We start from the raw sequence: 11906 nt of genomic DNA, 5'->3' as shown, positions 1-11906 counted from the left end.
TTATTGGTTTTAGTTCCCATTTTGATAATTTCCTAGCATCTATTCTTCCTGGGAGACTTTGCTTCTTCTTGTTCTAGAGCTTTCAGGTGTGCTGTTAGTCACTAGTGTGAGATTTCTCCAACTTCCTTATGTGGGCATTTAGTGCTATGAATTTTCCTCTTAGCACTGCTTTCATAGTGTCCCATTGGGTATGTGGTGTCTTCATTTTCATTGATCTCTAGGAAGTCTTTAATTTCTTTCTTTATTTCTTCCTTAACCCAATGGTGATTCAGTTGAGCATTATTCAGTTTCCATGAGATTGTAGGTTTTCTGTAGTTTTTGTTGTTGTTAAAGTCTAACTTTAAACCATAGTGGTCTGATAGAACACAGGAGGTTATTCCAATTGTTTTGTATCTGTTGATATTTGCTTTGTGGCCAAGTATGTGGCTGATTTTAGAGAAAGTTCCATGGGGTGCTGAGAAGAAGATATATTCTTTTTTGTTAGGATGGAATGTTCTGTAGATATCGATTAAGTCCATTTGAGTCATGACATCAGTTAAGTCCTTTATTTCTCTGTTAAGTTTAGATATGGGAGATCTGTCCAGTGGTGCAAGTGGAGTGTTGAGGTCTCCCACTATTAATGTTTGGGGTTTTTGTGTGGTTTAAGCTTTAGTAATGTTTCTTTTACATATGTGGGTGCCCTTGTGTTTGGGGCATAAATCTTCAGAATTGAAACTTCATCTTGGTGAATCTTTCCTGTGATGAGTATGTAATGCCCTTCTTGATCTCTTTTGATTGATTTTAGTTTGAAGTCTATTTTGCTGGATATCAGGATGGCTATACCCGCTTGTTTCTTAAGACCATTTGATTGGAAAGTCTTTTCCCAGCCTTTTATTCTTAGGTAGTGTCTATCTTTGAATTTGAGATGTGTTTCTTGTATGCAACAGAAAGATGGGTCCTGCTTTCATATCCATTCTGTAAGCCTATGTCTTTTTATAGGTGAATTGTCCATTGATATTAAGGGATATTAATGACCAGTGTGTTGATGTAACCAACCGTCTTATTAAATAAGAAACACAGAACCAATGTAAAAGAGAAAGCCAAGAGGTCAGAGCTCAGAGCTAAAATCTCACCCTTCCTCCTGTGGTGGTCCTAGCTTCCCAAAAGAGAGCTATTTCCTGTGTGTAAGTCTTTTCATAGTCTTTTGTTCTGCCTTCTCATTGGTTGTAAACCCAAACACGTGACTGCCTCATCACTGTCTGTATGTACAGCCCCCTAGGTCTTAAAGGCGTATGTCTCCAATGCTGGCTGTATCCCTGAACACACAGAGATCTACCTAGCTCTTCTACCAAGTGCTGGGATTAAAGGCGTGAGTCACTATGCCTTTTTTTGTTGTTGTTGTTAAATGGTAAGAGGCACCAAAAAAAAAGTCTGCATGGAACCATGACCACACCTAACAGCAACTTAGAAATCTTCAAAAGGACTATGGTAAAGCCATTAAGCTAATTAACACCACAGAAAGATCTGCTTTGGACTACAAACTGCTTAGAACAATTTTGAGATGGCTAGCTGAGATGATCCAACCTGACAGACTACTTGAACAAAAACTTGAAACAAGCCTTGAACTTTCCTTTTATGCAGAGACTAGACAAATGATACAGGACTTGAAAATTAACCCAAAAATTTGCTTTTCAAGATTCTCTAAAGATATCTTCACCCCTAGAAAGCAAAAAGAAAAAGAGAAATAGATATGAGATAGATCATTGAATCTACTCTGAGAAAAAAGATAAAGAAATAATAGGATAAGTAGGTAGATCATTGAATCTACACTGAAGAAAAAGGGGAAGATATAAAAATGACAAAAGGTAGACTACTGAATCTATTATCAAAAGAAAAACAGAGAATATGAATATAATAAGATAAAAAGGGAGACTATGGAATCTACTTTTAAAAAGGAACTACTTGTTTTAAATAAGATAAGTAATGAAAATTTTTTGGTCTGAGTTTATCAGATGTTACTGGACTGGACATAGTTAATATATATAATGGAGTTTATATCTGAATCTGTCAAATGTTAATGGACTAGACATCATTAATGTAATTTTTGGCTATATATATTGTATATACTTATTGGATAGTTTTTCTTGTATTAGTTATAAGCTTTCTTTAATTTTAGGCAAAAAGAGAGGAAATCTGGTGGTATTGTGTTCCCCAAAATATTGTGTACCTTAATAAACTTATCAGGGGTCAGAGAACAGAAAAGCCACTAGTTAGGCAGTGATAGCACACGCCTTTAATCCTAGCATTCCAGAGGCAGAAATCCATCTGGGATCTCTGTGAGTTCAAGGCCACATTGGAAACAGCCAGGCATAGTGACTCATGCCTTTAATCCCAGAAAGCGAGCCTTTAATCCCAGAGAGTGGTGGTAGAAAGCAGAAAGATATATAAGGCATGAGGACCAGAAACTAGAAGCATTTTGGCCTGGTTAAGCATTTGGCTGGTTAAGCATTCAGGCTTTTGAGCAGTAATTCAGCTGAGAGCCATTGGGATGAGGACACAGAAGCTTCTAGTCTGAGGAGACAAGACCAGCTGAGGATCCGGCGAGAACTTTTAAGATTCCTGCTACACCAGTGATTGTTCATTCCTGTTATTTTTTTGGTGGAAGTGTGTGTGTACTTCTCTTCTTTGGGGTTTATTGCTGTGGCTTTATCTATTGCCTGTGTTTTCGAGGGTGTATCTGACTTCCTTAGGTTGGAATTTTCCTTCTAGTGCTTTCTGTAGGGCTGGGTTTGTGGATAAATATTGTTTAAATCTGGCTTTGTCTTGGAATGTCTTGTTCACTCCGTCTTTGATGATTGAAAATTTTGTTGGGTATATTAGTCTAGGCTGGCATCCATGGTCTCTTAGTGTCTGCATTACATCTGTCCAGGTCCTTCTGGCTTTCAAAGTCTCCTTTGAGAAATCGGGTGTTATTCTGATGGGTTTACCTTTATAGGTCACTTGGCCTTTTTCCTTAGCTGCCTTTAATATTCTTTCTTTATTCTGTACGTTTAGTTGTTTAATTATCATGTGGCGAGGGGACTTTTTTGGAGGGTCTAGTGTGTTTGGTGTTCTATAGGCTTCTTGTATCCTCATAGACATTTCCTTCTTTAAGTTGGGAAAGTTTTCTTCTATGATCTTGTTGAATATATTTTCTGTGCCTTTGAGTTGATATTCTTCTTCTTCTATCCCTATTATTCATAGGTTTGGTTTTTTCATGGTGTCCCAAATTTCTTGGACATTTTGGTTCATGACTTCGTTAGCTTAGTGTTTTCTTTGACTGATGACTCTATTTCTTCTACCATATCTTCAATGCCAGAGATACTCTCTTTCACCTCTTGCCTTCTGTTCATTATACTTGCATCTGAAGTTCCCGATCTTTTTTTTTTTTTTTTTTTTTTTTTTTTGGTTTTTCGAGACAGGGTTTCTCTGTGTAGCTTTGCGCCTTTCCTGGAACTCACTTTGGAGACCAGGCTGGCCTCGAACTCACAGAGATCCGCCTGGCTCTGCCTCCCGAGTGCTGGGATTAAAGGCGTGCGCCACCACCGCCCGGCGAAGTTCCCGATCTTTTACTCAGATTTTCTATTTCCAGCATTCCCTCTGTTTGTGTCTTCTTCATTTTTTCTATTTCCCTTTTCAGGTCTTGGACTGTCTCCTTCATTTGTTTCATTGCTTTTTCATGATTTTATTTCAGTGCTTTATTGTTTTCTTCCAGGGCTTTATTGTTTTTTTCTACTTTATTTGTCCTTTAGTCTAGTTTTTTATAGTGTTCTTCCCATTTTTTGTCTTTTCCTCTATATAAGCCTCTACATTCTTAATGATGTCATTCATAAGGCTGTTTTCTTCTGTTTCTTCCAATTTTTGATGTTTAGGTCTAGATGTTGGAGGAGGGCTAGGTTCTGGTGATGCTGTATTGCTCTTCATTTTGTTGTATGTACTTCTTCCTTGACATCTGCCCATCTCCTTGTGGTTCATTCTTGGTCTTATCAGTGCACTTGGTCCAGACAGAGCTGACAGATTCAGGAGTCTCTCTCTCTTGTCCAAATGGAAACTCCGGGGCAGGATGGGAGCTCTTGTCCAAGAGGGAAGTCCGGAGCAGGATGGGAGCTGGGGGCCGGTCTCTAAGTCTCAGGAAGTGGCTGGGATCTCCGGCGGATGGGCGTGGGGGCAGGGCGTGGAGATTGCAGGGTCTGCCGGGGGTCTTGGAGAAGGGGAGCCTTCCTGGTAAGGCTAGAAAGGAAGCTGCCTGGTGGCCAGAACCTGGGGCCAAGTTGGGCAGGTCTTCCCCGGAGTGGCTGGTGCCCAGGGATGGGATCTAGGCTGAGCCCAGACATTCACCTCTTGTCCAGAAGGGAAGTCCAGGGGCAGGATCTGAACATATCTTTTGAGGAAACACAATAATTCAACTACAGACAGGGCTGGTAAAATCCATTCCTCCCCCAGGTATGACATACAGACACATCACCCCAACACCTCCAAAGTGTTAACTCCCTTTTATATTAAATCTAAGTCCCAGATCCCATTGTATAGAACATGTACAAGTGAGATCCATCTATGAGAACTCTGGGGATCTGCAAGAATTAAAAACATGCATATTTTTTCTGTTCCCTATCAGTTTTGCAGCACACATTTACCTTATAAAACAGGGAGACTAAGAGGAATACAAAGTCATGAGTGAAGACTTGATCAGTGTTTATTTTTCTGTGTCGTTTTAATTATTCCCTCTAAGTGACAGGCCTGCTCTTGCCAGCTTACCTCAGCTCTTGGCACATTTAAACCTGTATTTGTTTTAGAAATCTTGTTTGCAATGAGATGCTCCAAAGGATGGAAAATCTCCACAAAATGGCTATTCAATATAAAGGTAAAAGTAAAGACATGAAGAAAGTGGTCAGTCTAGGGGTAGGGGATGGTAAATCACCTATAGCTGCCTTCAGAAATGTTTCCCTTGATGGACTTACTAAGGTAGTTTAAATGAGAATGTCCCCCATAATATCATATGTTTCAATGCTTGGTCCCCAAGTAACTGAGAAGAATTAGGAGGGGTGGCCTTGTTGGGAGAGGTGGGTCACTGGAGGTAGACTTTGAAGTTTCAAAAGTCCATACCAGCCCCAGTCTTTCTCTCTCTCTCTCTGCCTCCAACTTGGGAAACTGCTGTAAGCTCTCAGCTACTTCTTCAGTGAGAGGCCTGCCTGCCTGCTGCCATGCTTCCCACCATGATGACCATGTACCAGCCCTTGAAACCATAAGCAAGTCTCCAATAAAATGCCTCCCTTTATAAGTTGCCTTGGTCATGGTATTTCATCACAGCAATAGAACAACAACAAAGACATCTAAAAAAAAACTTTGTAATGGTTGGTGGTTAGACTTGAGATGCAACACATAGATCTTTCAGACAGAAATGATCTTTTCAAAGATTTAAATAGATGCTTTACATGAAACATGGATCAGCCCGGTACAGATGGTAATTCTTGAAAGCTGGTGTGATCTCAATTGAGAATGGGAAACCTTTATGGCTAGTGTTGTATGGATATATATATATATATATTTCCACCTGCTTTCTGTCCAGGAATCCCACCACGTATTTACAATAAAGAGCTAAAAGGTTTCTTTTGGATCTGGCCCAGGAAGACTCATAATTTACATTAAATATATCAAGAAACATCTCTATGAAAATCCTTCCTTCCAGAGGAAATGAGTTGGCAACTCTTTCTCATCACTCTTTAACTTTCCTATCTACAGGAGAAATTTTGTAGTCAATAGAGCTAAGAGATGAAAAGAATTAAACTGAGAATCTGACACCAAGCAAAAGAGTAGCAGACCAGGGACAGAAGGTGTAATACCATAGGGCCAGCAAAATGGCTCAAGGCTACTCAAAACTGTTGAGGACTTTAAACATAAGGAAAGTGTGAAACATTAGCGGAACTAAGGAGAGAGAGGACCAAAGAGATGTCACAGAATGAGGAGGGGGCAGAATTCAGATAAAAAGAAAAAAATGAGATTTGAATAAATTATTAACTTAATTTAACAATAATTTATTGATGTTGGTTATAAATTATAAAACACATGATAGTTACATACAATACTAATAGTGAGGAAAATGGAGTGTATACTTGGTATATGGGAACTCTGTACTATTTTCACAATGTTGTTGCACATTTAAAACTATTCTAAACAGAACCAGCTTATTTACAAAGCAATGAAATGATTTCAGTACTTAAGTACTTACTTATGAACAAAACCCTATATACATCATCAAAACCCTCTATCCACAAGGTTCCAAGCATGTACAAAGGGAAAAGAAAGATGTTAAAGCTCCTACTAAGACAGTTACAGCTAATGAAGCATTGTTTCTCTACAAAGAAAAGCCATATTTATCTTTATTCCTTCACCCAGAAAATATTCCATTACATTCCTGGGAACCACAAAAAAGAGTTTGTCTTGGCGAGGAAGTTAAAAGGGAAAGAGGTGTTCACAAATTTAAGTTTAAAATATGTGCTGCCCCATTTTCTACAGGGAGTCAACATTTTTGTTCGCATACTGTTTAACTATTCACCCACCAGCCACACTATCCCCAGTTTCTTGCTTGCTGGACGAGACCACCATGCACTATAGAAGATAATTACCTTCTCCTACAGCTGCTAAAATTTCAGATGAGTTCATTCGATGACATCTTGATCCAGAGGATCAAGAGGGCATTCTGCTTAGTGGGTTCTCAAATGAGTTTTCTTTGGAATTAATAGCAATGTGAGAGGAGGCTCACTATCTTTCCTGACATACACATTTCAGGGATATAGTTCTAACAGAGCATGATGCCTAGAGCTACAACAGCCATACAATGACCATAGTAGAATAAGTCTAAAAATTAAAATACAAACACTCAAAATGGTAGCTCCCTAAACACCAGACGTCCTCTGATGGCATCAGTGAGCTACTGAAGGAGTTGATCTGAACATGGCCCCATGCCAGGGGTCTGTTAACAGCATCATAATTATCCCTATTCCTTCAGATCTTTAGTTGTGCATGCAATAGAGCAGAGAACACCAGAACTTTCCACGTTTAACTGTACACCTCTATAACCCGGACACCTCTCACACCACAGCTTGTATTTGTCTACATTATTTGAAATCTGATGAAATGCTGACAGCTTCCATATTGAATGGGGACCACAGGATAAGTAAGTCTGGAAGCAAGGAAACTAGGTAGTTGGCCGAGACAAGAATGTTCGCCAGATTTCCAACAAGTTGAGTTATCATGGTCATAATGAAAGTGCCAAGAAACAGATGAATTCTGTCTATACATTAAAAATCAAGTAGGAGTTTCCTAAACTTCTAGAAGTGTTTTAATTGATTTAAAAATAAATAATTTTCATGTTTTTATTCATTTGTTTGTTTTGTGTGTGTGCGTTCGTGTCTGTGCTCGCACGTGTGAGTGTATCTGTGTGTATATGTGTGTGCATGTGTGTGTTCTCTTCCCTCTGGTGGAAGGGAATTAAATTTTGTTTTATCTGAACAAATAAAATGAATGAATTCCAGTTATGAAAATTAGTGAAGTCTCAGAAGACTGGCATGAGACAAGAAAGATCAGAAGCTGGGTTAGGACATACAACATTAAGTTTGATAAATCTACCATATGCCAGGTTGAAATAACAAGCAGGTATTTGAATATATAAACCTGAAGTACAAGAACAGAGGTTGAAATTAAAGATAGAATGAGAATTAATATTCAGTGTATTAAAGCTGTGAAACCTAATGAATTCAGATGGTAAGAAAGAGTGGATTAATAATAAAAAAAAAGACCAATTAAACCTTGAAGCAACCCAAAGAAATTGGGAAGATAAGGAAGAATTAGCAAAGGTTAAGAAAAAGTACCCAGAAAGTTAGCTTGGAAACCAAGAGTAGTGTCACCACAATTAAGTTCCATATAGGCACAAATATCTATGTCTAATGATCTGTGATAGGACAAATAAATTGAAAACTGGGGACTTGTCATTATTCAAAGGAAAGAGATCATGAGTCACAAACACAGTTTTGGTAGGACAAGAAGCATATTGAACAATAACAACAACAACAACAAAAAGATGGAAAGAAATTGGCTCCAGATGATCTAAACAGCTACTTCTAGGCATAAAATGCAAATTATAATGTGGAATACAACCAAAAAGTTGTAAAAAAGAAGAATATTCTGCCACGCAATAATACAGACCAAAAATTATTACAGAAAATTCATCATAGAGAGAATCACAAGAATGATATTCTGGAAAAAAATCATGAGAAATGGGCACAGGTAGGAAGTATTGATAACAGATAGGATCAATAGAACATTTTTTCACATGGTCAAAGTAGAGATGGTGGGGTAATTATGAGTAGATGCAAGCTTGTCACATGTGTGATTGTATGGAATGTTACCCAATAACGGACTTCAAAATCCTAACACTACACCCTTCATTTCACTAGAGTTAGTACTATGCTACTATTCTATTTCATGTAACTATTATTGAATTATTTTATTGGATCTGATTTATGAATGATGTGGTTTTATAGAAGTATTCCTCTTCAGTAAGTTGGAAAAGAAACATACAAAATATTGAACATTCAAATATGGAATAAATCAAACTGATCAAGCCTCAAATGCTTCCTAACAAGGCTACCGATGAATGGGGGTGGTTGGAAGCTTCCTTCCACTGGGATATACTGATCTTGCTACTTTAAATATTAGTCATACAATTAACAACAATAAAACTCAACGTGTTCAATTTCCTTCTGACTACAGTCAGTACCAGCAACAGAATGAAGACATAGCCCCATTAACTTCCCCAACAAATTTCATTGGAGTTCCAGGATTATGGCACATTTTGATATCCAAAAGATATCTTAAAAGCCTGACAAAGCCCTAAACAGTGAGCTTCTGGATGGAATCCATAAGGTGATTAACTGTGCTTGACATTCACTCCATGCCAAAGTCCCGGGAATGCTGAAGCATTAGTTCTTGACTCAACTTTAGAATTGATCAACATCCAAAGCAAATCTGTATCCTAGGGAAAGCTGAAGAAGAGGGGCTGCTAAGCCTGTGAGAACTGAAATCCATTCTCATTTTGATGAGCTAACAAAACATAGCACAATGAAAGCACACAAGCCTCTAAATCTGGAAGCTGATTTTTCCATAAAGTAGAAATTTGTGCAGAACATTACTAACTCTTAGTAAGCTCAGTTAATGCTCAGCAGCTCAAGAATGGCATCCCTAAATGCAAAGACATGCTTTTTTACTCGACACTCAAAATTTTTAAGTTTTCATATTTTGGTCTCAGAATTATGGCTGAGTCAAAGCATGAAGCTACTTTATTTCCACTAACTGTTGAGAATTATTCATTTTGCTCTTGGTGTATTTTATCAGTTATGTTTCTCTTTGCAAATTAGCAATCAGACAGTTTACCTAACGGAAGAACAGATCTTTTTGGTATAGCAGAATTACATTGTTTACTTTAAACAGCTAATTCTTTTCAGGAACTGGACCTAGACTTTAAATATCATCTATTAGTTTATTTCTCCACCATAGTTGAATGAAAGTATAAAATACTTAAGCTAAGAAATGAAGAAAGGTCATTATGTAACAAACAAAATTATCATTTTGGGTGCATTAGTTGCTGAGTCATTAATACATAGATGACTTGGCTGAAAGTCTACATCTTGAGAAAATGAAGCACAGCTTGAAACAAAGACAAGCATCTGACAACCAGGAGAGATGGTGTCCTAGAAGACTAGCTGAATGTCCCAAACGTCCCAGCTGTATGAATCATTGACATGCCTTCAATTATTTAAGAAACAGTTTCTTTACTTTTCACCAAAGACATCGTGAGAAGATTCATAATAGCTGTTTTTAGTGATTATCATGCAACTCACTTCCATTTATCAAAATAAACATATCTCTTGCTATATGTTCCCATAATAAGATCTCAAAGATAAGACCAACTGCAAAGTGAAATTAATTTTCTTAACCCTGACCAAGTCTCTTATAATAGAAAGAACACTTTTAATATTTTTAAATATTTGTGTCATAAGAACCAGACCACTATAATTAGTTGGCATATGACTTCATTATAAAATATAATAATATAAATGCACAAGTACTTCTAATAATAATTATCTACCTATGGGACCATATATAGAACTCAAAGTAAGGAGAGATTAGTTTGTGTGTGTGTATGTATGTATGTATACACATATATATGAATATATATTGTGTATATGTTTATATACATGTATGTGTATATACATACAATATATAAATATATATACCTAATTATCTAATCCATATCACTAGAAAGTAGCTGTCTTTACAATTCCATATAATACTTAAATTCTATATGCAAAGTTCACAACATAAGCCAGAGCCTTTTATTAACATAATGCAGTGACTCAGACCTACACTTCCAACTACATGGGAGACTGAAGAAAGGATTCCTTGATCTAGGTGTTTAGGGCCACTGAGACCTCCTATCCTAAAGAAATAAACAAGAATAGAACATTTGACTAAGTCTAAGAGCATTTTATTCGGCTGCACATGCCCTCTTTTCTCATGACCTCTTTTCAGTGAAGGATGGCTCATGGGATGCCAAATTCACACCTTGGGTCCCACCAAAGAACAGAATGCCAGCAGAAGGAGTTCCATCTCACAACACCTAAGGAAGCTGGGGATTAGGCTTCATTATCATACATTGTAGGCAGCCTTCAGCAAGCAGAACAAATGAAAAGCAGGTGCATCCTACTGTGGTATGAGTATCCAAATGAACTGGAACCACTGGATAGGCATGATTGTCTCATGGAGTTCTACTATTACAAACAACTCTGTAGAACATCATTGCTTGTGTTATTTGGTACTGGCATTGCGTATGATTTGTTGTCCAAGTTGTGAGGTTACAGTAAGTTAAAGATACCAGAGTTGAACTATTATGACAATCTGTACCTGTACTGCTACTGCATGTAGTATTTATACTGCCATACACACAAACAACATCAGCAAAGCATGTATGAAGAAAAGTATTTTTGTCCTTCCATTGTCCTGTTCAACCGTTAACCACCCACACTGCAGCACTATATCGGAGGTTGGTCCTATTATTTACATGCTGGATTTCAAACTACTGGAAAGGGGTTAAATTCAGTGGGATCTGGAATGAGGCAACCATTTTGACAGTTCCTAGCAGCAGCAGGAGACAAAGTCGGGACTCAAGCAGCTTCACATCCATGTTTCCCAGTCTCTGTTGTGGCTCCCGTGAGAACACAATGCTGGTTGTCCTGGAAATTGGGGATAACACAGTCACAGTCACAAAATCTGCAGTCAGTAGGCAAGTGATACAGAGATTTTTATGCAGAGTTTAGATTCAGACTTCAAACTCTGCCCTGTGCAAGGCGACTTGGAATTAGATTCCTTTCAACAGAGCTAACGGCACTGTTGTTTGCGGTGTCCATTGGTTGGCCAAGTGAAGAAACAGAAGGCTGGTTGCATGAGGCAATGTGCCAATCTGTGGGTTCTGCGTGTTGAAGACTCCAGCCACCTGGCTCTGCCAGCTCCACCTACAGGGCTGCTCTATATGTATGGACCCAAGTGGAGCTCATCTGATTGTCCCTGATTTCCAAGTACATATCTTACCAAACCACAATATTAAAGAACCCTTTGAGTCTAGGCAATCATGGGCTCACCAACCAGGTTCTGTGTTTGCAAACTTCAGATAGTATTTGTTCGTTTTGATTTTCTTTCTACCTTTGGTGAGATAATCAATGCATTCAATTAATATGTAGACTACTGAACGATGAATTTTTTAAAAGAAAAATATTTTTTAAGAAAACCTAGATGAGTATCTTGAGCTATATTCTAAATGTGACCATTATCAAAAA

General features: G+C 37.9%; 1 pseudogene; it reads right to left on the bottom strand.

Moving 5' to 3' along the window:
• Window positions 1-10693: 10693 nt before the first annotated feature.
• LOC102914891 (eosinophil cationic protein 1-like) lies at window positions 10694-11257 on the bottom strand (annotated as a pseudogene).
• Window positions 11258-11906: the final 649 nt, after the last annotated feature.

This window comes from Peromyscus maniculatus, chromosome 8, assembly GCF_049852395.1.
Source record: "Peromyscus maniculatus bairdii isolate BWxNUB_F1_BW_parent chromosome 8, HU_Pman_BW_mat_3.1, whole genome shotgun sequence".
NCBI lineage: Eukaryota > Metazoa > Chordata > Mammalia > Rodentia > Cricetidae > Peromyscus > Peromyscus maniculatus.
The sequence above is the reverse complement of the archived record's forward strand: the minus strand, read 5'-3'. Positions and strand labels throughout refer to the sequence as shown.